Source organism: Chelonia mydas, chromosome 2, assembly GCF_015237465.2.
Source record: "Chelonia mydas isolate rCheMyd1 chromosome 2, rCheMyd1.pri.v2, whole genome shotgun sequence".
Lineage (NCBI taxonomy): Eukaryota > Metazoa > Chordata > Testudines > Cheloniidae > Chelonia > Chelonia mydas.
In genome coordinates, this window is record NC_057850.1 from 217820732 (window position 1) to 217848267 (window position 27536).

At 42.1% G+C, this 27536-nt stretch overlaps 1 long non-coding RNA gene across 1 annotated transcript in view; it reads left to right on the forward strand.

The window, feature by feature from the left end:
- Nucleotides 1-26534, forward strand: part of LOC122464344 — a 37637-nt gene extending 11103 nt beyond the window's left edge. Inside the window, exons 2-3 of the long non-coding RNA XR_006288289.1 lie at nucleotides 24927-25103; nucleotides 26302-26534. This is a non-coding gene — a long non-coding RNA (uncharacterized LOC122464344). The remainder of the gene's footprint in view (nucleotides 1-24926; nucleotides 25104-26301) is intronic.
- Nucleotides 26535-27536: the final 1002 nt, after the last annotated feature.

Below are 27536 nucleotides of genomic sequence, written 5' to 3' on the forward strand. Positions count from 1 at the left end.
CACAAAGAACAGCCAGCTCCATCCTCTTTGGAACCCCTCTTCAGGTAGTTGAAGGCTGCTATCAAATCCCCCCTCACTCTTCTCTTCGGCAGACTAAATAACCCCAGTTCCCTCAGCCTCTCCTTGTAAGTCATGTGCCCCAGCCCCCTAATAATTTTTCATTGCCCTCCGCTGGATTCTCTCCAATTTGTCCACATCCCTTCTGTAGTAGGGGGACCAACACTGGACACAATACTCCAGGTGTGGCCTCACCAGTGCCGAATAGAGGGGAATAATCACTTCCCTTGATCTGCTGGCAATGCTCCTATTAATACAGCCCAATCTGCCATTGGCCTTCTTGGCAACAAGGGCACACTGCTGACTTCTCATCCACTGTAATCCCCAGGTCCTTTTCTGCAGAACTGTTGCTTAGCCAGTCGGTCCCCAGCCTGTAGCGGTGCATGGGATTCTTCCGTCCTAAGTGCAGAACTCTGCACTTGTCCTTGTTGAACCTCATCAGATTTCTTGAGAAGCTCCCCCTGGGCATTTTATAATGAATGGCCTAGTGCTTTTCCTGGGCTTTTTCATTAAAATCCCACAGGATGGCTGTAAAATGGTGCAGTCCTTGTAAGATACCTGTTTAGCACTTGATGTTGGCATTAGTTCCATCTACATTTCAGTATTGACAGTGTGTTCCTTAGGAATGAAGCAGGAGTTAAGTATTTGTAGAATGGGATAGGAGACTGAATCAGAAGCACAGGAAAAAAATTGCAGAATAATATGAAAGACATTAAATGAGGTGGTGGTTAGGGATTAGGGTTTCCTCCTGTCCTGGGTTTTCCAGGGTCATCGCTTTTTAAGGCAGCTGTCCCAGGAAATCTGTAAATCTTCCTGGCACATTAAGAGTCCTTTTTTTGGTCAGTCATACCCCTGATGGCTCCCCCAGCCCCTAGTAGCAGTAGTGGAGCAGTGATGCTTCCACAGAGGGAACTCTGGCTCTGTAGTATCCAGGAGCCTTAGGGACAGGGCGGCTCAGGAGCAATGAGCAGGACAGAGAGCTTGGGGCCAGCAGTACCCAATCACCACTGCACCCTGTACTGACTCTGGGGGTCATTGCCAGGTGGGAGCAGGGTGGATCCAGCTGGTGCTGCATCCTGTTTGGCAAGATTCGTGACTGGGGCGGTCCCAGGAGATGGAGCCTGTGGATACTGGTGCCCTTGCCCAAGGTGGGATGGGAAGACAGTACCCTAGCTATGGGGGCAGGTGGTACCCAGGGGTGTATGTGGTGGGGTGAGGCAGAATTTTTTGTACCTCAAGAGGGCAGATGTCCTGGGTTTTTTTGTACCTGTGAGGTGGCAACCCTAGTAGAGATGGATATGGGCCATGAGCCAGAGGATGTAGAAGAAAAACAACTGGAGCAGTGGATCCAGCAAATTGCCTAAAAGATGTACTGATGGGCTGTAAGTGTGAAGCATGAAGCAAGCCAGCCTGAGGCTCATGGCCAGCTCAAGTTTACTTCAGAACTTAAAACTTGAAACTTCAGAAAGCAGCCCCGTCCTTACAGGCCAGCACACTGATGATTATCTTCAGGCAGCACCTGAGTGAGATGAGGCTCAGCATGGGAAGAAACTGGACAGTGGTGACTTGGGGACAATCACTTCCAGGGTCTCCTCATTCTTACTTGAGGGAAGGATTGGGTGCAGCCAGCAGGGGCTGTTACTACCACCTGCATTCAATGTATGCTGCATGCAGGAGACCTACCCTTGCCTTCCATCCACTTCTCCACTCTCCCTCTCACTGGTTCATTCCCTTTTCCAAGCAACTTTCCCTCCTTTTACCCTAAGTTAGCATCCCTTCCCTTCCCTTCCTTCTCCCTTCTGCTGCTGGCACCTCCGTTCTTCTCTTACCCCCGACCCCATCCACCCCAGGCAGTTACCTTTCCTCTCTCTTCCCAGTTAGCTCACATCCTTCCTTTTTGTGGATACCCTTTCTTTTTACTGTGTAATTCCCATTCCTTTCCCTCATTCCCCTCCTTTGGTAAACAAGAGGTGAGGATTATAAATGCAAAGGACAACTGGATAACTGCAAGCCCCTCACCTCCCTTTTTCCTAACCATGGTTGTGCACACCTCTCAAGCCACCCAGTATGTCATTTAGACACATTAATATCTTTGTAAAATCAAAACCAATTGTTTTCAAGCTGAGTAAAGTGCATGCTTCATAAAGGACTATGTTGTAGTCAAGTTTCAAGCTTCAGCTCCTTTTGCTGAAGCTTTCTTAAAAATAGATATTTGTTTTTGTACAAAGGGAAAAGTGTATATTTTTTCACTCATGTAACCCCAAAACGAATAAAGGGATTTGGCTCAAACTTTAAATAAATATTAGTACGGGAAGGGACTAACCATGGAGAAAGTGAACTCAAACAGTGATTAAATATAAGTCTGTGAAATAGGGTGTTTATAAGGAGGATTGTTTTGATATCTTAACCATGGCATGGCACAGGGGCAACTGGAAAAGAGTGGTTCTTTACTTAACATTATTAAAGTTCAGTTGCCAAACACTTACCTAATCTCCAGGAAAAATTTGCCAGGACATAATACGTTCTTGGATTTTAAAGGGCAAGCTTCTAAAGGAAATACGTGATACCAAGAAACTAAATCTAGAGGACCAAGTTCAACTCTGGTGTAATACCACTGACTTCAGTGGGCTTTCTCTAAGAATAAGTTTGGCCTAGAAAGTTTTCCAAGAACCAGCTATCCATTTAATTTCTTTCACAAGTGCCACGGTTGTTTCATCAGAACTTGCTGTAAAAAACAGAGGTGTTATAAAAACATTTACATTCCTAATTAATAATGAAAGGGAACCATTACAATGGATTTATTTTTATGCCCCAAATTACAAAACAACTGCTTAGGCTATTAATTACAAATGAAAAATGAAAGACAATTTTTCCATCTTGAAAGTTTTGAACTAGCCCGAGTACGATATGGCTTTATCGTTGAGTGCTATGAAATTGTTACTAAATACAAATGCCAGGAGGAAAAGGGAACTCAGCAAAAGCAATTGAGAATACATGCATTACACAATGGTTTTTCCAGAGACTTATTTTTGCAAAAGCGATTCTTAGTGTTCCAAAATGATAGGTATCTGCCAGTTCAAATGATAAAGGTTAGATTTTTATTTATGGTTTCATTCTAGCAGAGTGGGGATTTGGAGCTCAGTAATGTCCTTGTTTTTGTTTAAGACTAGCCCTAGAACAGAAATGAACGCCACAGTAGCTTGTGCATTTTATATGATGAAGGGTAGTCATTTTCAAAGGGCCTCTTAAACTGCACTGGTTAATGTTGCATTCGACTAAAACCCATGAACAGGCAATTATGTGCATAAAACAGGTAACAGTAAATACAGGGTTGTGAAAGAAAATACAGGTTTTTGAACATGCAAGTGGATGGAACCACTAAAATATTTGGGCACAAATTCGGAGGAGGCTACTGGAAAGTTTGAACAAAAATATTCTTGAGTTGGAGTGACAAGAAGGTATAAACAGGGTGTGTACGTACACAGACACTTTTCTCCAAACTTCAAAAATGAACTTGGTACCGTATAAACAAGCTGTTCACCAGACGGGTCACGTTTTAACTTAAAAGTTTCAATGTTATGGCAAAATTGTTGCAAAATGTGGCTTAATTTAATATTAAATTAAATATTATAGATATATCGGCAGTGGTGCCAGCAGCAGAGCTATACATTGTAAGGGAGATTGCAGTCGTGTCTGCTACAGCACCTCACATTCTTGCTACTCCTGTCTATCAGAAAGTTCTTTTAGGTCCATGGGTAGTTGGGTGTAATTTAGAGCAGTTTTCAGGGTGGAATCAGACCAGTTTCTGGCTGGTCCCAGATTCCAGGGTGACAAAAGTGGCAGACAGTCACCTTTGTCACAACCCTCCTAATCTGTACAGAGTACAATTCAGCTCCAGCTCAGAATCTGGGCCAATATCTTTATTTTCTGAATATAAACAACTGCAGTCTTTCCATAGAATCTACTGACTCTAACCTCTAAAGCCATATCCAGTAACAGTTATAAAGTGAAAATTCCTTTATAGCAATTGTGCGCTTGCTGCATACGGCACATTGAGCACTCCTACCAGTATCCTTTTTTCCCTTTGAGCAGAACATAAGATTCAACAAAAAGAAAAGGAGGACTTGTGGCACCTTAGAGACTAACCAATTTATTTGAGCATAAGCTTTCGTGAGCTACAGCTCACTTCATCAGATGCATTCAGTGGAAAATACAGTGAGGAGATTTATATATACACAGAACATGAAAAAATGGGTGTTTATCATGCACACTGTAAGGAGAGTGATCACTTAAGATGAGCTATTACCAGCAGGAGAGTGGGGCGGGGGAGGAGAAAACCTTTTGTAGTGATAATCAAGGTGGGCCATTTCCAGCAGTTAACAAGAACGTCTGAGGAACAGTGGAGGGGGGGGGGGGGGAGGAATAAACAAGGGGAAATAGTTTTACTTTGTGTAATGACTCAACCACTCCCAGTCTCTATTCAAGCCTAAGTTAATTGTATCCAATTTGCAAATTAATTCCAATTCATCAGTCTCTCGTTGGAGTCTGTTTTTGAAGTCTTTTTGTTGAAGAATTGCCACTTTTAGGTCAGAAATCGAGTGACCAGAGAGATTGAAGTGTTCTCCGACTGGTTTATGAATGTTATAATTCTTGACGTCTGATTTGTGTCCATTTATTCTTTTGCGTAGAAACTGTCCGGTTTGGCCAATGTACATGGCAGAGGGGCATTGTTGGCACATGATGGCATAGACCACATTGGTAGATGTGCAGGTGAACAAGCCCTTGATGGTGTGGCTGATGTGATTAGGTCCTATGATGGTGTCCCTTGAATAGATATGTAGACAGAGTTGGCAATGGGGCAAAGGATAGGTTTCTGGGTTGGTGTTTTTGTTGTGTGGTGTGTAGTTGCCGGTGAGTATTTGCTTCAGGTTGGGGGGCTGTCTGTAAGCGAGGACTGGCCTGTCTCCCAAGGTCTGTGAGAGTGAGGGATAATAATAATAGTCCCAGTTTCTGCCATGATTACAAGTCAGTGGGAATTCCAAATTCAGATTGACAGCAGGATTAGTGTTAGTGCAAAACACTACTGTTCAACTCCTTATTCATGCCAGGAAACAGGAACACATCAACCAGCATCCTCAGCAAACCTGCTTGACTTCTTATTTTTTTCAAAATATAGGACATAATCTCCATTTGAGGGCCAAAGTCTACTTGCATTAGAGCAACTCCACCAAAGGCAATTTAGTTACACTGGTGTAACAGATAACATGATTAGATTCAATGGGCCAATTTCTCACTTACAGTTCTTTACACTGCCAGAGTGGTGTAAAGTGGCATTAGTGTAAATGAGAATAATGTCCAAAGTATTCAAGACCTTTTATGAGCTTGGTCCCAGATGTCTGTGCAAACTTCTGTTAAACTGCTCTCCAACCTATTCCTTGTACTCCCCAAATGCAGAGTTTGTCCATCACCTCTGTCAGGTACACATGCAAAGAAATGAAAAAATATATTGCTCCAATGCTTTTTTTATTCTATGTGTGTGAGAGTAATATGAACTACCTTCAATAACTGCTGACAAATCTGAAAATTATACATCAATAGTTTGACCGGAGCCTTGACCATTTAGTGCCAAGATTTTTTTCCCAAGTGGGCATACAAAAACAATCAATTCTGTATCTTCTCAGGGCTGGCTTGTAGATTATTGTTCTCTGCATTGGAAAAGAGTTATGGGAGATATGTTTAACCATAAATGAGAGTAGATAATGTGGTTTTCTGGTCCACATACTTCTGTGGGACAAAACCAAACACATTTTAGACTGAAAGACATCCCTAGTATTTTATTTACTGATTAAATTAGTACTTCATGAACTTGCTAGATCGGGAAGGATTCTACTTCTTTGGTGTAAATTAGACATTATTTAATTATAGGATGGAAACGAAGAATGGTGTTTATAACTCCTAATCTACTTAAGTTATTATCTAAGGCAGTCATGAGAGAATACCTAACATATTGAATTGATTCTTGCATGCTTTATTAGCTCTTCATATCTTAACTGTACATAATAAGACCCAATTTTGTCATAGCTCCATGAGTGGAATTCCCATTGAAGTCAATGATAGGGTTCAATGTAGACTGATTGTAAAACAGTTACTGGGACAAATTTTGCCTTCAGCTTCATCCTCTGAAACATCATTGGTTTCAGTGGACTTGCTTGAGTTGAGGTGTTAGTGAAAGCTGAATTTGGTTTAGTCTTCTGGAATTTATTCAGATAAGTTCCTTGGAGAGCCAGAGGTTTCTCATTTATTTTTATTTTTTTGAGTGAATTTTCTAAATTATAAAAAATAGTGCAATTAGGGCCCAATCCAGAGTCTTTTGTTTCCTTTGAAAAGCCATTTCTTTTTGGCTAAACAAAAATATTTACCAGCTCTAATGAATGCAGCTGTGCTGTGGGCAGGCAATATACAAATACAGATCTGTATGTGCAGAGCATCAGATGGAGGACTATGTATATATTTTGAGGGCTTAAGTGGGACTTCAGTGGTACTTAGGCCTTGTACTGGACCTCAGCAGAAGAGGTAATTTGCCTTAAATGCAGGTTAAACATCCCTGTCATTTGAGTCCAAGGCCTTTGCTAAGCACCAACTGTCAATCATGCCAAATTGTTGGGTGGTATCAGATTTTATCTAGTCAGAACCTAAATTCAAACCAAACATTTTTTTTACTTGAGATTGAACATAGATTAGAGCTCAGCTCTGCTGAGAGGAAAATCTAATTCATTAACCTTTTGTACCACCCACGCACACAGTTAAGACCGCTTAATTTTCATATGCAGGGTCTAATTGTTTAGACTGTTCGGGTACCTCTTAACTACACTTAACTCAGACTTTTAACTGGTGTTGTCCCAACCCCCATCCCATTCACACTTATAACCTTTCACCTCAAGTTTAGTGATGCCTTCAAACTGGGCTAGCTGGCCTGGCTGGGGGTGTAGCTTAGAGTTCAGGTGCCACTTTCCCTTGGGTTGGTAACCTGTGTACTTTCCAGTGAGTATGCAGGCTAAATCACTGAAATGCTGATAGTCTTCCAATGCCTTCCAACAATTCCCTCCATGTGCTCAGAAGGACAGACAAGTTGTCCCACAATTCACTGGGAAAGTACCATTGCAGTAGCTCAGCATATTTCAGCATAGAGAACCAGAAGTCCTAGCAACACACACACAGGTGAATTCATCACTAGTGAGGACACAGTAACTCAGGCATGACTTTCCAGGATAGCTGCTCATACATGATCTGGACTAACCCAGGTGCAAATCATCCAAGTTAATTTTGAAGTGAAAACATATCATTAATATTAACACATCTCTTACAGAAGTGCTAATGTTGACCTAGCCTAAGTAATGACATTACGCTGACCTGTGGGCACCATTATAACAATAGCTCACAGGTCAGTGTAATGTCATTACTTAGGCTAGGTCAACATTAGCACTTTTGTTGGTATTATGTATGTCACTCAGGGGTGTGAAAAAGCCATCATCCTGAGTGACATAAGTTATACCGAAAGAAGTGCCGGTGTGGACAGTGCTATGTCGGCAGGAGATGCTGCTTCTGCCAGCTCTACCCCACCAGAGATTCCTCCTACACTGCTATCCCTAGCAGTCTATGGTTGGTTTAAGAGCTCTTTACATTTCTCTGGAGCTGAGAATCCAGGCCTAAACCTTTGTTCATGATCCCATGGTACAGATTCACTGAGAAGAGCCAATACATATACTCTACTGTAATTAGCCAACATTATTTACACAGATGTGGGCCAGTTATGTTCAGAGTGGACGCAGCTTCTGCTCAAGTCAATGCCAGTTGCACCCAAATATGTGAGGGTAGCCTGAGTTTCACATCCTCATAGTTTATAGCTTGTCTACTTGAAAGTTAATTTGATTAAGGTATGATGTGAATTTAAAGTGAAGTAGCTACTCCAGAATAACACCTTGTGTAAACAAGCCCTTTAAGCAGCCTGTGGGCTGCTGTAATTTGTGACACCTATAGGGACATCCACCAGCGGGTGATAGCTGAAGCATCATGCAATCTGAGCATGCCCCCTTTATGCCACCTCCGTAGTGCAGACCCTTGGGGCACCCAACTAGCAATCTTTCGCCAAGCTGAAAATGTACCATTCATTTCTACTCTTTAATTTCTCTTTTAGCCAGATTCTTATGCATGACAATACTTTACCTCTCACACCAGGCCTATTTAGTTTCCTTAATAGATTCTGGGGAGGGACTTTGTCAAAGGTTTTTGAAATTCCATATAATTATATAAGACATTTTTCTTTAATCTATTCTTATGTTGACATGCTCAAAGAATTCTCCTAGATTAGAGTGGGAAACTGGTATCATGAACTGAATGTGAGTTAGCAGTATCACAGAACACCACCTTTCAGAGTGTTTACTTTTTGCAGTATTTTGTATTTCATGAATCACTAATAAAATAATTGTACCTTTTCCAATTTGGTGTCCTGTGGAAAGAAGAATGGCAATATTGGGTTGGCATTTTCCTCGAAATGAGTCAGATATGAATGACTTATTGGAATGAAAAAGTATGAAAGGTACATATTAAAAAAACAAAGGTCAACAGCAATTTTATTTCCCCCCAGTAAAAGCCTTCATCTAACCAATGACATCTTTATTAATTTTCTTTCTTCCAATCCATTCTTTCCTTCCTATTTTTTTTTGGGGGGGGGGGGGGGGGGGAGATAGGGAGGACAGAGCCCAGGCCCCTTGAATATGGAAAAGATAATGGTTTGCAATCAATGCTCACAGACCAGACAGCTAATCTGAACTTAACCAAAAAGTCAATATTTAGCTGTTCCTTATCAGTGAAGCAATGTCAAGCACAGAGGTAGACATGGACAAATTTCCAACTGATTTCTCTTTTTTATGCTTCGGTGTTCAAAGCTATGTGGAAGAGTTTCAACATCAGATAAGACAAAACTGCCTTTGGAAAAAACACAACAAACGACAAACTTGCTGCTGCATAGACTAGAGTTTATTTAATGAAAACACACATCAAAAATTCATTCTAATCTCCTCTCACACATTCCAGTGGTCACCTTCCAGTCTGCGTGATGCTAGCAGTTGATAGTAAATGTTGCAGGCAGGCTTTAAGAGATAGCAACAGGAAATGTTTTCTTGCTGAGTGAAGTCGAAATTTGTTGCCACCAAAAACAATTGACATAAATCATTTGGATTCTAAAATTGCTAAGGGCTTTAATGCACGAGTGAGGTGCTGACTTGGAATAGCATGGTTGTGCAAGGTGGGTTCCCAAAGTAAAGTTGGTTTTTGGGATTAAACCCTAGTCTTTAAAGCTGTGGAAACTTTTCATTTATCAAACCCATCATGAATGCTCCTTCTGCAAAGATTGCAGTTCATTCAGCTTTTGTCTGCTGGGTAGATTTTTCCATTAAAGATCAGTTAAAGGGATGAATTTAATCCAGTGGTTGGCAATTAGAACTCCTAGGTTTGTTCCCAACTCTGTCATTTACTTCTTTTGGATCCTATGGCCTGATTTTCAGACGAAATGACCCACAGCTCCGTCACTGGGCTTTGTACCAGGGTGAAAGTAATATTAATCTCTTACCAGTACGGGGGCCAGCTCCGAGCCCCCGGAAGGGGTGGGGCTTCGGGTAGAAGGGGCAGGGCTGGGGGGTCAGCCTCCCGCAGCCAGCCCATCCGCACCGCCTCGTCCATGCCACCCTGGGCTCCGGGTGTGATTTAAAAGGGCCCAGGGCTCTGGCTGCTGCCGGTAGCAGTGGCTGTGACTGGGAGCCCCAGGCCCTTTTAAATCGCCGGTCCTGGGGCAGCTGCCCCTTTTGCCCCCCCCCCCCCCCCATCGGCGGCCCTGCCGGTATGATCCCTAGTCTCCTCTGATCTCCACGGGATGTATGTAATCATGGTTTCAGCATCTCTGCCCCCATGCTTCCTATGTCCTCAAAATCCAGTTTGTGCTTGGGACCATGGAACCCCTGTGGAGCTGGTCCCAAGTATACAGACTCTTGTTCCTCCTTGTCCTGCCCAGCAGGACTACCCCAGTTCCACTGTTGTAAAGGCCCTCTCTGCCTCTGGGAGAGGAAGGGGCATGATTTGTACCTCAGTGGGAATTCTGTGAAATAAATGTAACCCTTCTGCCAGGTGGATCTGGCAGCAACCAGGGCCAGACTCAATATTTAGGGATTCCTTTTCAACAGCACAACACAGAACTGTGTCGAGCCCCCCCACAGTAACCTGAGAAAATTGCACACCGCCCCTGGGCACCTCTGAGAGTCTCTACTTCCCCACTTGCAAGCACAGCGTCTGAATGTAGAAAAGAAACTTTTAATGAAAGGAGGGAAGTCACCTGACATTAATTAGGGAAAGTGCAACAAGCAGGATTCATAAACCTAAAGATGTGAGCAGGACACCCACCCCAGACTGCATGGGGCAATGCCTTCTGCCTCAAGTCCTTGTATTCTACAACCAACAGTTCCTTTTCTGTGCCCCTTTCTGCTCCCTCACCATACCCCATTCACAGTGGTTGTTCTTGGTCAGTGAGGACCCAGGATTCAGAAGTGCATCTATGTGATTTCACCTCCTACCTTGCTTGTTCTGCTATCTGAGCACTTGCTCTGGCTGGCTGTCCCGCCAGCTGTGGTTCCTCTCTGCTGGCCGCTCTGCCAGCCGCTCATTCCACTCCCACCAGCTGCTTGTTTGCTGCTCCTGCCGGCTGACTGCTCACTGCTCCCACTGTCTGCTCCTGCCGGACAACCCCAGCCGCTCCCGCCAGACGACTGCTGGCTGCTCCCGCCGGCCGACTGTCAGTTACCTTCTGCTGTCACCTGCCTCTCTGCTGTGACCTCTGCAGGTCAGTCTCTTAGTGATGGTCAGCTCTTAGTGATTTTCAGCTTTTAGCAGTGTGGCAAAATACCTTGTTTGCCTCAGTAGGCTCAGTCCTTTTTAGCCTTGGAAACTCAGGTTTGGGGCAAGGCAAATCCTTATAGGTGGCACTGGGTCCTGCTACTCCTCTCCTCAGTCAGTCCCTTGTGCTTGTCTTCCTTCCCTTCTGGGGAGCGAGTGCAGCCTCCCTATTAGGAAGGTCTGGTGTCTAGCTGCAAACAGCCTACTGGCAACTTCCCTGATCCCCTCACTCTTTTCCTCCTACCACCTCTAGGAGGGTTTAAAAAGGTCCCAAATAGTTGAAGTCAGCTGAACCTAATTGGTTCCCGAGCAACCCCTTTTCCAGCTGAACCTTATTGCCCTGTGGTTCTCTCTCCTCAGTGGATAGGGAGGGGCCTTTTAAACCCCTGGGACTAATTACTACCCCTCTTTTGTAGTTGTTTGTCCTGGGTTTAACACAGCAGGATGGGCAGAAATGCTGTCCCACCAAAAGTGGCCCCACAAAGTCACGGGACCTCCTTGTTAACCTCCTCCTAGCACTGGTCAAAGTAGCCATCTATAAGACCAAGAAGAGGAGGTTGGTTGAAGGGGTTTCCTGTGACTGTGAGGCCTATTTCCGATCCCGCCTTCGCTCACATATCGGGGCAGAGTTCCTCTGGATGGCGTTTGCTGGCTCCCTTGACAACTTCAGGGAGCAGTGGGCGTTGTCTGGGGTTCTCTGCTCGGTGTCCCCTTCAGGTCCCCTTTGTTTGACCCTTTGACCTTGGAGTGGGGCAGTTGCCCCACTCCAAGGTAAAAGGGATTAAGAGCAGCTGGTGAGGTAGTTGGCCCCAGGTGTGGCTGACTTAATAGGCCACAGCTGGCCTGGATAAAAGCGCTGTGGGTCCAGGAAACAGAGAGTCTTACTCCAGCCCTGGAGTGAGAAGGGCCTAGCTGCCTGGGAGCACAAGGATACTGTACAGAGCAGTGCTGGGGGAAGGGTAAAAGGAGCTGGGGAGCTCCAGCCTGGTAACTCCCCAGGCTGAGGCCTTGGAAAAGGCCTAAGCAGGCACTGGGAATGCAGAGGTGCAACCTGGGGATAGGCAAAGGCAGCAGGTCCAACCCCCTTGCCAGTGATGAGTGGCCATTACAGACTGCAGTCTGCCCTAGAGAAAGGGGGCTAGATGATGACTGGCAGTAGCCACTGAGGCAAGGTGGGCATAGAGGGTTGGGGGGGTTCCCCTGGGAGGGAACACTCAGAGTGTGGGGGTACTGCTGGGGGAAGAACCCCAAGGTAAAGGGCACCAGGGTGCGGGAGGGACACAGGGGCCTGAGGCAGGCGAGACACTGGCCAGCAGGGAGTGCTCCGAGGCTGGAACTGAGCTATTTCCCAAGGCAACCAACAGGAGGCGCCACACCAGTGAGTCCACGACCTGCTACAGACCTTCACACCTGTCTGTTACATTTTTGGTTGTCCCCTGTAATTATTTGAGTTTCTGGACCTTTTGGATCCTTCCCACAGGCTGGGGGAGGGTCCTTTAGCAGTGGGTGGACTTGTGCCTGCCCAGTTCCTGGGACCCAATATGACAAGTGATTTCAGCTCTCATTTAAGCACTTAAAATGACAAAGGCTCCTACTGGGACCTATTTAGCTCTGTCTTTGAACAGTGGGGAGGAACAGGTTAAACCAGACCAGGGACCCTTAGGGAGAGTGCACATCTACTGGCTGGGGTTTGGCATTCGATCCCCTGACTTAACAAGGTCCTTTCAGCTGAGGGTGACCCCCTCATTTGGGACTGGTTAGGCATAGTTCTGCTCCCCTTTATTCAAACAATAAAGACAACAACACTGATAAAAGAATTTTACGACCCCTGCATTCAGTACTATAGTGATTTGTAACCCAACACCAACCAAAGTTGATTACTTTGACCAACACTGCTCTATGTGCTGGATATCTTGGCAGAGTAGGTGTGTTTGTGTAAATACAGTTTGCTCCTGAAGTCTTTCCCACTCCCAGCTAGCTGTCAGGGTAGAACTCATTCAGACCCTGCTTACATAAACAAACAAAGAAGCAAACCCCACAACAGAAAGGCCTTTCTTTTCACCAGCATTTTGACTCCCTAATTTTCTGAAATACTTCACTAGTTAACCCATTTCTCTTGTTACTTGTGAAACCAGATTAGCATTGTGAGTGGTTTAACAAAGAAGCATCTTGGAAGCTCAGACATATTACTTACCTCTATTCCTTTACTATCTCTCAAAACCTATTTGACCAAGAACTTCTGATCTACACACATAGTTCACACCGCAGAGCCAGAAAATGGGACTACGGTCACATTGAACATACGCATAAGTAATAGAAGAATAAACTAACCATGGCATTCTCCAACAGAATGGTTCTCAATTTTAGAATATGCAATAGAAAATGAATTATTAATAAATAATTAATAATCTTTTCATCCCAACCATTTCAAAGTGCTTGACGTACACAAATTGTCAACATTCCCCTTTAAATGAATATGCCTTTTTTTGTGTTCTGCACCTTTAAATTTCTACCAATTGCATGAGGTGCTTGCTGCAGAGAAGATATACCCTTGCTTTTTTATGGGGGCTTTGCTTTTGTTATGTTCTTGTCTGGCTATTTGCTTCTTATAAAATAAATGCCCCTCTAAGTGACAGTATATTGCTGCTCTTTGCATATGGGAAAATATTACAGTCATCTAAATCACATGGTATGGTTTCTGTCTCCTGATTGGATAACTTAGCTCTTATAAACAGGAGCAGTGGCCAAAGAACTCATTAGGGCTCTGTCTTGGCATGGTCTTTTAAGGGGTCTCCGCAGCTTCTCCTTAGTTTGTCCTCCATCAGGGCAGTTCTTTGACCTTCACCTCTAGTTAAGTCTGATGGTCTGCTTTAGTCTCTTGGCTGTGTTTGTGGAGGCAGGCTGGTCTAGGGGTGTCACCCCTTTGCTATCCCAGGCCTTTCTGCCTCCCTTTTTTTCTTTATACTCTCTCCTTTATAGCAGGCCTTGTTTCCTCTATTGGCTGCAGCTGTGGATGCCTGCCTCCGTGACTGGCAGCTCTGGCAGCTGCGTGGGGGTGTGGTCATGTCGCTTGCTTATACACTGGAAAGGTTCTCCTCCCCGTTCTATGTTCAGTATGGGTTAGTAGACCCCATTAGAAGCTCTGATTCTGTCAAGGGAATGGTGGGGAGATTTTGGGGAGAGAGGTTCTGGAAATATGCAGGCCCAGGGAATTTTAAACTTATATATTTATGTGGCCCCCACATTTAAAAATATGTGGATTTCTACCTGACCCGAAGACAGAAGCTAAGTTTGCTGGCAGCTCAACATATTTGACACAATTTTTTCTCTTTTCACATTAACATAAAGTAATTACTGTGGTTCCTTGCTGTCTCCCTGCATTAAGATAAAGGTTGGCGTTTTCCCCACTTCTCCATTTTTCCCTGATGCCAGCAGTGAAGTTCCTCCTCTTCACCTTGCAAATGTTAGTGTGGCTGCTAGATAATATTTTAGCCCTATGTTGAGTGTAGAGGTAGTTCCCCAGAGAAGTTATCCCTGGCCACTGTTTCTACCCTTCTTTCTCTGCCTGTATATCTGGTTACATTGAATTTACTTTGATACATGTTCAAAAGGTCCAAGAAAGAGGCCAGTCATTATTATTATTTTTATTTGTATTGATAAAGGCCCTGTTGTGCTAGATGCTGTACAAACACAGAAGAAAAAGACAGTCCCTGCCCCAAACAGCTTACAATCTAAGCATAATATAAGAGATAACAGATGAATACAGACAGATAGGCCGGAGAGTGCAAGGAAACAATGGGACTGTATTGGTCAGCATGATAGGCAGTGATCTCACCACACCAGCAGCCCAACTGTGGTCAAGTTTTTTGTAGCAAAGAAGCGTTTTAAGGTGGGATTTGAAGCGGGGTAATGCATTAATTTTGCAGAGGTTCATGGGGCACAACTGCCAAGCATGAAGGCCAGCCTAGGAGGAAAGCCAGCCTAGGAGGAAAGTGGCATCATGGAGCAGGAGTCAACCTTTCGATACCAAATGACAGATGATAGGTAAGGTGGGGATAGGTTGTGAAGGGCCTTGAAAGTGAAGACAAACAGCTTATGTTTGATGCCAGGGAGAAGGGGGAGCCAGTGGAGAGATGCCAAGAGAGGTGTGAAATGGTCAAACCAACAGTCTAGGGAAATGATTTTTGCAGTAGCAATCTGAATGGAAATGAGTGGGTGAGATTGTCAGAGAAAAGTATGTTGCAGTAATTGACACATGAGATGATGAGATCCTGGACAAGAGTAGATGAGTAGGAAAGGCCATATTTTGGAGATAGAATCTCAAAGATTTAGACATAGCTTGGATGTGAGGATCTCGAGAGAAGTCTGAGTCAAAGAGAACACCCAGATTAGGGGCCCAAGTGACAGGCAGGATGGTGGTGTTTTCCACAGTGTTTGAGAAAGAAGGTGGGGAAGGGAGAGGGCTTGTGGGGAAAGATTAAGTGCTCTGCTTTTGTCACACTGAACTTGAGCTGATGGCTCCTTGATCTTGAGATGTCAGAGAGAGTTTAATTTGGAAAGAAGGATACAGGTCTGGAGTAGGGAAGTAGATCTGTCAATCATTGGCATAGAGATGGTAGTTGAATTTGTGTTTGCAGATGAGATTACCCAGAGATGATATGTAGATGGAATCTGCTGCTTGATCATCTTCCCTCAATTCCGTTTATACTCTCTGCACCTCACTAACATTCATTGTCTTCTATTCTTCTGTTGTGTCCTTATAGCCCAAAGTGACATGCAAATTTTAAAAAGTATATATTTCTCTTCATTTTGAAAATACAACTATAGGCACCATCCAGTGCTCTGGATGCCTGTCCAGTACATTGAACATGAACATAAAGAAAGGGCTGCCTATGTGTGTGTGTATATATATATATATATATATATATATATATACACACCCATCCGAACCTAGCCCCCAACAGTGTTAGAGAAGATGAAACAGATGGGCTTTGCAATGTGCTCAGAAAATTAACAGATCTGGGCTCTGGTGGTCAAAGGGGAGGAGTGAGTTCCAAAGCCCAGGGCCCCCTCAGAGAGCGCATTGGTCCAGCAGATCCCTCACATCTGTATTAAGGGAGCTTCAGCTCAGGGGCCTCTGATGGATTTCAATTGCAGCAATGTGTCAGGGGAAAAGCAGCAATCTCTCAGGTAGCCAGGTCCCAAACTATATAGGGCTTTATAGGTTAAAACCAACACACTGAATTCCACTCGGAAGGTAATTGGAAGCCAGTGCAGATCACAGAGCACTGGTTTAATGTGCTCCCAATGTGCAGCTCCACTTAAGTGATAAAATGATATTTTAATAATGTGTGCAAGCAAAGTCCTGCTGCATAAATATGAACAGAAAAGCGAGCAGAAAAATGCAGTATCACCAATCACAAGTATTCAGATATTGTGTCAGGAACAAAAACCTCATGAGATTGCCTTAAAAATCATGATATTTTTAAAAAAAATACATTCTGAGTTCTTTTTATTTGTCTTCCAGTTCCTAGCCTTACATTTACTTCAAGCTTTTCTCCGCATCCACGAGGGCTAGAAACGTACGTTGTTTTGTTTTTGAATGAAAGCTCAGAATCTTATTCCATCTCTTGAGTCCAGGAATTGGGGATTTAAGAAACACACAAAAAATCATGAGACTCGCAACAAAATCATGAGTGTTTGCAACACTGGAAATGCATGACCATGGAGGGGGAGAAAAATCACAATTTGCAATTCACAAACATTTCTGTGAATTTTTTTTCCTGCCGTAGCCCAATTCTGTTTTTAACTGAAGTTTTGTATGTGCTGGAGGTGTCCCCTGGTTAAATACTTGTTTTTAAAAATGGCTAAATGTAGGATTCAAACTAAAGGGGAAGCTTGCCATTTGAAGAGATTTTTCTTATGTGATATGTGCTCTTAACTGCGTGTCTGGATAATAGAAATTGGCATTAAATAGTTAACTAGTTCACAAAACAAACAAAAGAAAACTGATGTTTCTACTTTCCCTCAGAGAAAAAGCTGGGGAACAGTGAACGTTTTTTTGCCAGATTCTGGATCCAGTCAAACTGTGGATTCACAAGTTTGACTCCAGCTAGAAAATTATTTGGTTTGCATTCCACTTAAAAGATCTGGAAAAGAGGCCAGAGAGGACAAATCCAGTGCAATACAGGGTAAAATATGGAACAGAGAGTGGGTAGAATGAAAAGCAAATACAGAGAGATGGACAATTGAGTTGTAAAGGGGATAAAAGAAAAGTTCTAATTAAAAATATCCATTAATTTATTTTTATGTCTAATATATAATGTTATCATCTTGGTTCAGCCTCACACTTGGGGCCAAGGGGAGGATATAATCAATAAATATTAAAAGATTCCCTATAGATAGGATTTTTAAAAGTGAATCACTCCAAACCCATGGGTTTTAATTAAAAGAATAAAGGTTCACAAACTTTAACTAGTTTTGTGAACCCTCTGAAACCAAAACAATAGGTTGCATAGGTCACCCATGTCCAGACAAAACATCTCTGCTGCAACTGATGGCTCAGATAAAAGGTGAATAATTGCTGGTTCACCGTAATCAGCACTTCCTGACTGTAATTACAAGTGACATTAACATTCTGCTTGCCCTGAAGGAATCATTTGTTAAATTTAACAGTGAATGAACACACTGTTCACCTTGTTATTTGGGGCAAACTTCCACATGAGGTTGGCAGCCATACTGTGTATTGTGTGCATATATTGAAGAAGGAGATAAACTAGCTTCAGGAGCCACCAATTTTCCCTGGCTTCCTGTTCTGGTGAACCTCATGCCTACAGTGAAGGAGCTGTACTGTGGAAAGACTGAAGGTCATTTGCTACACAAACACCTGAATCCATTGCTGAGCCAGGGTATCTGGTCTTGGACTACTGCTGTTGTTTCCATCAGAATGGACTGGTCCTATGGAGAGGGCAAGATGTTGGTTTGCCAAGGGAAAAGTGAGGATCCTCAGGACTGCATTTTGTCTGGCCTCAGTAAAACTAGGTCAAACATAGCAAGATCAGACCAGGCTTTCTGACGGCACTGAACTGAAAAGCCCGCCTGCTGGGTTTGTAGAGTTGTGGTTACTTCTTCCAAGGGCACCATTGAGTGGAGTTCAGCTGTATGGAATATTGTAAAGGACATTAATTGGCCAGCAGTTTTGACTGTTAGCTGAAAAGCTGGTAGTCTGAGGCGACCCCAGGATGCTGGCAAACTGCTTTTAGGGCCTAAATGTAATGGTGCTTGAAGTGGCAGAAATATGTATGTGCAATGGACGCACTTCAAAAGTTGTTTTGGTTCTTTGACTAACTATTTCTGTCCCGCTTTTAATTCTATTAAATGTTGTTTCTGCAATCTGCAGTATGAATAAAAGAAATGAAAGCAATTTTCCTGATATTCCACAAGTGTTTCATAGATTCACAGATTTTAAGGCCAAAAGGCATTATAAGATCATCTAGTCTGATGTCCAGTATGACACAGAATGTAGAATTTTACTCACTTACTCCAGTACTGAGACCAGTAACTTGTGTTTGACTAAAGCGTATCTTCCAGAAAAGCACCCAGACTTCAAGAGATGGAGAATCCATCACTTTCCTTGGTAGTTTGTTCCAGTGGCTAATCACCCACTCTGTTAAAAATTTGTGCTTTATTTCTAATTTAAATTTGTCTGGCTTTAACCTCCAGCCACTAGTTCCTTTTATGCTTTTCTCTGCTGGTTAAAGAGACCTTTATTACTCTAATAACATTAATTTTTTCAGGATAGATGTAAATATAGTAACATAACCATACAGGTCTAAACAAAATGTTTTAACATATATTCTATGTCACATCCTCTGCTCATTTGAAAAAATAAATGAAAGGCCCTTTGTGAATGTGTCATAAACATGTGACTTGAGATTGTACACCAAAATTTGTGCAATGTGGTAAATTTGGAATGGAAGCTAAACCCTACATGTTCTTGCTATAATCCTTTTTGTTTTAACCTTAACATAAAAGTAATTCATACCGTGTATATATATATATATATATATATATATATATATATATATATATATATATATATATATATATAGTCTCCATTGTTTGTTTTGCATCATTCAACTGCCTGAATTAATATGCTCCAGGCTAGGTCATGCATATATCATTTCTGTGTAAGAGAAAGTTCTGTTTGGGATGAAATAAAATAACGTCTACTTATCACTAAAAAGAATAATTGTCTGGAACATCTGCTTTTTGGCCCACACTTGTGCACTGCAAATGAATTATTGTGCTATAGTTACAATAAGCAGAAATGTTTCTGGGTGACAAAACAAACAATGCAACCTATAGATAGTGTGAAATTCCATGTCAGCTCATCATGCTTATCGTTAGTCACTGCAGACGATATGAGATGATCAATCATTGATATGTATTTATGCTGGTATAACTGAAAATGGTCTTAAAATGCATTTCTTGAAAGTGTTTCATATTGCATGACACTGGCTCCCAGCTTGCTTTATGCATGTTTTGTATTATTTGTTGAATTAGAGCCGGTTATGAAATATAGGAAAAGGCATGATAAATTTGATTTTGACAGATGATGTCTTTTCCCCTGTTCAGACACCATCAATCAGGAAACCCAGGGAATTTTCATCATTGCCACACTGGACTCAGTGAATTAATGCACACAATTTGTGGAAACTGTGCAGTTGCTTTCTGAAAACTGTCTTGCTTCTTCTCCTATTTTGCACATTTTCAAGGGCTTTTATGACTATTTACACCCGGCAAATGACCTTTTTTCCTCATTTAGTATTATCTGAGAACACATTCTTTCTTCACTGATATGTTTTTTTAAAAAACATAATCTTCAATGCTGCTTTTTTAATGATCTGATGCCAAATGCATGACTAAGTCTAAGGAGGAAATAAAAGATATTTGGCATTAGACTTCGTGTTACAAAAATCCAGCTGTTTCCTATATTTGGTAGAAAAGCTGGTTGAAACTTATCTGTGAACTTTGCATGATTCTAAACAAAATTTTGCTTCAACTGTGTTTACAACTCATTTTAATTCACTGTGAATGTTTGTTGAAGTGAAGTTTTATTTATACTGATAGTGGAAAAATATGTTTGAGAAACATCATTATGGAATCTGTAGTTGAAATTCATCTAGTAACAAAACAGAATTCGTTTTGGGATGAAACAAAGCTAATTTTGGCAGAAGCAGAAGTAATTTATAAATTAGGTTAGGCCACCCCAAAATGCAAAAATTATTTGTTCAACAATTGCGACAAGTGAACACATTCACAAGAGTAATGAACAATCTGTGAGCAGGGGCCGGGTGGGAAAGGCTAAATTCTCAAAATAAATTGTTGAGAATTGTAGTCTTAGCTCTATTTCGGTGCCTTTGTTGTTCTGAACGGAGATCAATATGAACTAAAACATCAGATGCAAACAACGACAACTAAGCCTAACTTGTGATGAATCTTTTTCTCCATAGTGGACCAAACCAAAACCATGGATCCAAATATCCCAGATGTTAGGGGAACTTCAGGTCTGGATCAGAATTTTGTGGCTTGGGCCTGTCTCCATTAGCAAATACATGTTATTTACACTTGTTTTGCCTTTCAATACACAAGAACAACCATATAATTACATTAAGAGAAAGACGAAACAAAAAAGAACAAAAGTAAGGTATTCATGAGAAAGTGCAGGTTGTATGTGTCTCCTTTGTAGCAGGTTGCACATGAATAGTATCTGTAGCTCCCTCTGCAGCATGGAGGTGGATTTCTCTTCATTTTAAGGTGCAGTACACAGTAAATAGGTCATAATGGAATTTTATGACTCAGATACAAGTTTGTCCCTCTTCAAAAATAGCTGTGTGTGAGGTCTTTCACAAATCACATGGGGGTAATTAAAATAATGAGGAAACTAGTCAAAAAGGCTCTAATGTCAAACATAAGGACATTAAACTCCCCCTAGCTTCAATCTGGACACTTTTTAAGCAGACCATCTCAGAGTCACAGAAGACATTTTTACCCCTAAACAAAGAAGGAAGTATGAAGACAAGAAAAAATCAGTACAATGAAATGGCAAGGCCCAAGAGGTTACTCAAGTCAAGCAGCTATCCTTCAGAAAACGAAAATCTAGTCCAAGGGAGACCAATGGAACAGAGTGCAAATTATGGCACATAAAATGTCAACTGGAGATTGGTATAGTTACGTCTCTCAGGGCTGTGAAAAATCCACACCTCTGACAGATGTATCTGTACCAACCTAACCCCCTGCACAGAAAGTGCTAGGTCAATGGAAGAATTCTTCTGTTGATCTACCAATTGCCCCTGGGGCAGGTGGATTTTCTGCACCAATGGGAGACCCCTCCCATCGGTGTAGGTCGTGTCTACACTGAAGCTGTGTCGCTGTAGCATTTTAAGTGTAGACAAGCACGAAGTCCTCATGGAGAGATCATTAAAAACCTCTGCTCAGTATGTGATGGTGGTCAAATAACCCCAAATTGTTAGGTTAGGTCAATAATTGGAAAGAAAATAACAGTGAAAACATCCCTAATTCCATTATATACATTAATGGTACATCCTCATGTGTTCAGTTCAGGTCACCCTGTCTCAAAAAAAGTCATAGAAGAAATAGAAGGGGGTCAGAAGCAGGTGATGAAAATTATTAGCAGCATGGCAATATCTCCATGTAAATAGAGAGTGAAAAAAATTGGCCTATTTAGAGAGGAAACAGTTGGACTGTGTAAGGTTCGGTAATACTAGAACCCAGGTCTATAGCACTTAGGGCAGCAGATATTCCTACATTACCACTTAGGAGGCCATATAGAGCCATCTCCAAGGAATCCTGAAGAGGCCAGCATGAGAGCACCCTGGAGTCCTCTGATTGACTCATGCTTACTACTCAACCCAGGAAGCTGCCCCAGAAAGTTGTCTGGGCAACGGTACAGATGTTTGGCTTGCATGTGCTGCAGACCTGGCCTCTGACCCCTACTTGCTGACCACTGCCTCATGGCTACCCCTTGACTCTGTGGCACCAGCCCAGTAGTAACTACTGGGCCAGACTGCCTATGCCCCAGTCTCTTACAGTCTGAACTGCTTAGCCAGGAAACAGATAGAAGCACACAAAAATGAATAATATAAAGAAGGCACTCAAAACACAAGGATAATGGGGCATTCAATAAAATTGAAAGCTAGCAAATTTAAAACATTTAAAAGAAAATACTTCTGTACCATCAAACAAGACACCTGTGGAACTGTCTGTCACTAGCTATAATTGAAGATAAGAAAGTAGAAGACTTTTAAAAGTAAAATACATTTATATGTATAATGTGAATATTCACAATTACATTACATGTGATTAAAAACCACTTAGGTTTATAAACGCTCATGCTTTATGGCAAAGCCAGCCATTAACTGATGAGGTTTAGGAAGTAACTTCCTCTATGTACAGATGATTCATCATTGTCCATTACAGCTGGGATTTTGAAAGGAATGTAAGGGAATTAGGCATGCAGCTCCTGTGGATTAGCAATAGAAGATGTTCTACTTTGAAAATCTCCCCCACAAAGATTTTTGCACTTTGCATCTGGTACTGGTAACTGTCAGAGTCAGGATACGGGGCGAGGTGCACCACTGGTCTGATCTGTCATGATAATCCTATTCCTATTATGTATTTAGAAAAACAGGATTTGGCAGCTTTAGACCTGGGGTGCGTGTGTGTGTTGAACCCTTGAGGAAACATCTGACAGGGGTATCAATGTGTTAACGCCAGGGAGGTTTGGAGCTATACATTCTCCTTTCAAGTTTGGGTCATGCTGACAGACCAATGGGTAAGGAAGGTGGCAAATGCATAAAGGGAAAGAGAGCCAACACAGTGGGGTCCCCAAACATGCAGGGGCCCTATGCAGATGCAGTTTGGCACAAACCTAAAACCAGTCCTGTATTAAAAGTAAATCTGAGAGTTCTTTCCTTGAGCCATAAAATCAGCATGGTGTTTATTTCATTATTTTAACTGGTATGGGCCAGGAATATCCCAGCAAGGAGAAACAAAGCCTATTGATGCAGAACTCATACAAGCCTCAAATTAAAAAATGGATCTAACATTTGGAAAACTTGCAGACATCTGAAACCACAAGCAACAATCCTCAGATTCCATTGAGTCTGACATACTGGACAAAGCCCTTGAAAACATAATGTAGGGATTAGGGGACAATCCTGCATTGGCAGCAGGATAGACAAGATGGCCTAATATGTCTTTTCCATCTCTAATTTCTATGATCCTATGATCCTATAAACCCCCAACTGCAAGTAAATTCATAGGTAATGCTGAAACACCATCCGCAACTTGCCCTTTGTGTCTTGGCATCGCTACTTACTCATCCTGTTCTGAGACCTCTGCAGTACAGAGGCACTACAGGCTGAGTTAAGTGCATGTAGTCATCTTTAACTCTTGTTTCAATCTAGACCCCCATGTTATGTGAACACTTTTTTATGGTTTCATTCCCTACAGACCTTTGTATCAGATTAATGTTAAAAATAAAATAAAAAAGGAAATAAGCCTGTCACACATGTAGATCAGTTTAAAAAGAGTTTATCAGAGCCAACCCGTTGTTTATGTTATTTTACAATTTGATATACAACAAGATCCATCTATTAAGTAACACAAACTTTTAGAATAACAATCTCTTGGTTAATTAATGGGAATTTATCAGGGAATGTTCAAAATACATGTTATTTCTATTCAGTGGGAACCATGGTCTAATACATGGGCACTGGGGTATTTTGTAGAAAAGTGCGGGTTTGATTTGATATGAAGCAATTTTTGGGGCACTGTTATGTGGACATGTTTTTTTATCAGCCACAGGGGCATTATTTTAGAATACACACACATATAGATAGATGTTAAAACAGAAAGACTCACAGAATAAGGTACAAAACCCTTTAACTCTGCAACTCTGTAGAGTACAGATATCACACTAATGATGAGATCTGGGCCAGAACCACTGGCAATATTTTCAAGACTCTAGATGTGTAATGTATCCATTTTTAGTGGAAATAGATCTTGGATAATCCTCTTCCTATATCGTACTGGTAGTTCAGTGCTGTGTCTGAAAACACAGTCCTTGACCAAAATTACACAAAGTCCCATATCTAGCTTTAATTTTTAAGGCCACATGTTCCGTTTCAGCCATTGTCCAGATTTGTGGACATCATGTCTTCTTCATGCAAAAGAAAAGTTTCTTCCACTTTGTTAAAATCACAAATCCATTTGGTACTAGAGGTAAAGCATTAGTCAGATCCAGACAGAAAGAGAGACCAATCCAAGATCTGCTTCTATGTTTTCAAGAATGTATTCTTTACCAAGTTTACTGCATACAACATCCTGAATTTTAGACCAAAAATTACTGATAATTAGGCAGGAACAAATAATATGTTCAAAGTTTCTGATTTGGCCACATCCTCCCTGACCTATATGGTGGCTCCCACAAAAATGTGGAGTATTTGGTAAGAAATGCCACACAGTTACTATAATTATTTCCTACTGTAAATATAGGGGAAAGCTGTGGTAGCTCAGATACCATTCAATGGTGACTGTTGGTAGATGATACTTTTAAATGGGAAACTGTGTATGCAGTATATAATTGTGATTTTGTTAAGTGTATCTTGTGTAGCACATCTTCTGTACAGCTGACCTCTTAATCTTTGACACAATAATTTTTGGTAGAAATCCATGGTAAGAGTTCCATATCTGAGTGCATGGACTAAGAAATGCTGGTGTGAATGTGTGTGTTACTTTGATAATACATTTTTGTATATTACCATCTCTGTGCATTGCATTCATGCAAAAATAAATAAATAAATCTCAGGTTAACTAATTTCTTTTCTTATTTTTCACTCCAGTGTGGCCAGATGGATTTGGAAACAATTCCCAATGAAAAATTCTATATACATAGCACCTTATCATACCAAGACATCTTAGCACCATACCGTGCCAAGAAATACAATTAATAGTTCAGTAACACAGGCCAGATGCTCCCATCCACTGTGCAGCGAGAAGGGGAACAAAAAATAATTCAGGTGTGCTATGAATACCTAGAAAGATCGAATACTTGCTAAATTTGCTATTCAAACAAATTTATCCTCATAATGCCTCATTATCTTCCCCAATTTAAGGATGTGGAAGCTGAGAGCTTGCTCGTTTGCTTTTTTTTAACCAGTGTAGCTACACTGACAAAGTTGTCCCACTGCAGCTACATCAGTGTTGCTAGACCTGAGGGAAAAAACCGCCTCCTCAACCCAGCAAACCCACCTCCAGTGTAGACAGACCCTAAGGTGGAGATGTGAAGTGACTTGCCCCGAATTGCACAGAAGGGAGTGGTAGGGACATCTTTGGGACTCAGGACTTCGTGCTACGGGCACTCCTCTTGATCACATCGTTTCAAGGAGTAAAAAGCTTGCAGTAGTGGAATTGGAGTTGTTCGTATTCGTCCCCTCTCCCTGAGCCCATAGACACTTTCCCTTGTGATGTGCATTTGGGACTCTGCAGGTTTTTAGGGGGAAAATGTGTCTGGAACACTGTTAGAGGGGAGCCACTCTGCATAGCCTCCCCTACTAGCCCTATTGGGATCCAGGAAGACTGCCAAAGGATCTCCGCCCTTCCCCCCTCCCCCCCAAGCCTAAGAGGGGGGTCCACAGGACCTGGAAACCAAATAAGTACGGGGCACAACTAATGAAATAACAGGGACAGGAGAGCGGTCAAAGGGTCAAACGAAGGGAATCCCCTACTAGCAGCTGGTGGATTAGCATGCCTCTCCAAAGTGTCAGAGAAGGAAAGAATTTGCTGCTCAGATTCAGACCATTGCTGGTGCGTGGGTGTGCCCTACCTGTGAACAGGACTGTCACTTGTGCATCGGACTCAGCAGCCATCAAAGAATCATCGGTGAATACACCATGCTCTGTGAAGAGTGACAGTGCCATTGATCCCAAAGCTTTGAGGTAGTAAGCAATCATGACAGGAAGCCAATGGTACTATGGGTCCTACATGAGTCCTGCTACTTAAAGAGATGGGGAATGTGAGGATCAGTGAGGTAAAGCTCACTCCCCTGTAGACCTCTGAGATCAATAAGGATGGAACCAAATTTGCCAGAGATTCTTGGGCTCCAGGTAGCCACAAGAGCAGATCATGCACCTTCTCACTTCTATGCTTCTCTATGGTGCTAGTTCATATTTGCAGAGTTTAAGAGAAATTTTTTTCCGTTTGTTGTTTTTTCTGTAGGGCTATGAGACCTGGAAGGATTTTGTTCATAAACTGCCTCATGGACTAAAAGCAAAGGGGAAGACAAGGCAAGGCTTCACTCTGTTTTGGTGTAATAAAAAATAAGAGGGCAGTACCATGGTGGTTTCTAGGCTGAGTTCCAGAGAGAATATACTGACTGAAACCATGGCTGCTGGCTGTGCTATGCTTAACTGCTGTGAGAATTGATGGCTCCTGGGCTGAGTCCTTCTATGGTGAGTTTTAGCCAAAGTGAATTTTCACAGTAACTGTGCTGAATAATGTGAAGGAAATTTTGTCAGGCCATTAATGATAGCCAAGCTAGTAGGTCCCACAATGTCACCACTAAGTTTGTGGTAAGAGCGGTTATTTTGTTGTTCGCATTTAGAGTCTGCATGTAAATCTGTGTTGGCTCTCCACTTGGTCACAAGCAGCTTAATAAGGTGCAGATGGTGCTGCACAAGTGGTCACAGGGATTACAATTCTCTTCAAACATGCAAGAAGAGCTCCCATTTCTGGCACAACATCATAAACCTGAAATCCCAGATCTCCTTTTTGACGTTGGTTTTAATTCACATCTAGATCGTAATTACATAGGAAATCTAAATTAATAGGTATGTAGCAGACAAAGGTACTTTTTCTTGTTCAAAAACATTTCACAATTCCATGGGTGGTCAGGTAAAACTGAAAATACCCACAAATGGCACAGGGCTGAATCAGTCTGACTCTATAAAACCACATACAATCTTACAATTCTGTGGCAGCCTTCAGATAAAAACTCCAGGGTGCCCTGCAATTGCTAGAAGGTAAAAATGGCACAGAAACACACCACATTCCTAAAAGGATCTTATGTAAAACAATATTAAACAGAACAAATAGCAGGTAAATCTGGATTATAGTGGTCCCACCAGTCAGTGCCCTAACCCTCATTTCAACTGGCAATGAAGTCCAAAGCTGGAAAGTCACAAAGGCCTCTGATACCAGGTAATGCTTTAGAGTCATAGTAATTTTATATATTTCTGGGAGGGGAAAAGCAGAAGTTCTCTATAAGTCTCAATGTATGACCAGGAATACAGCTAAACCTGTATTCAGGATCATATAAATCTCTGTTTGTCGATTGTTAGGCTACCCAAAATTTGTATCTATCTCTTTAGATTGGAAATTCATACAGAAAAGGAAATGCTGTTTATCTAAAACTTTGATTATCCAAAGGTTTAAGTTGTCCCTCAGACAGTCAG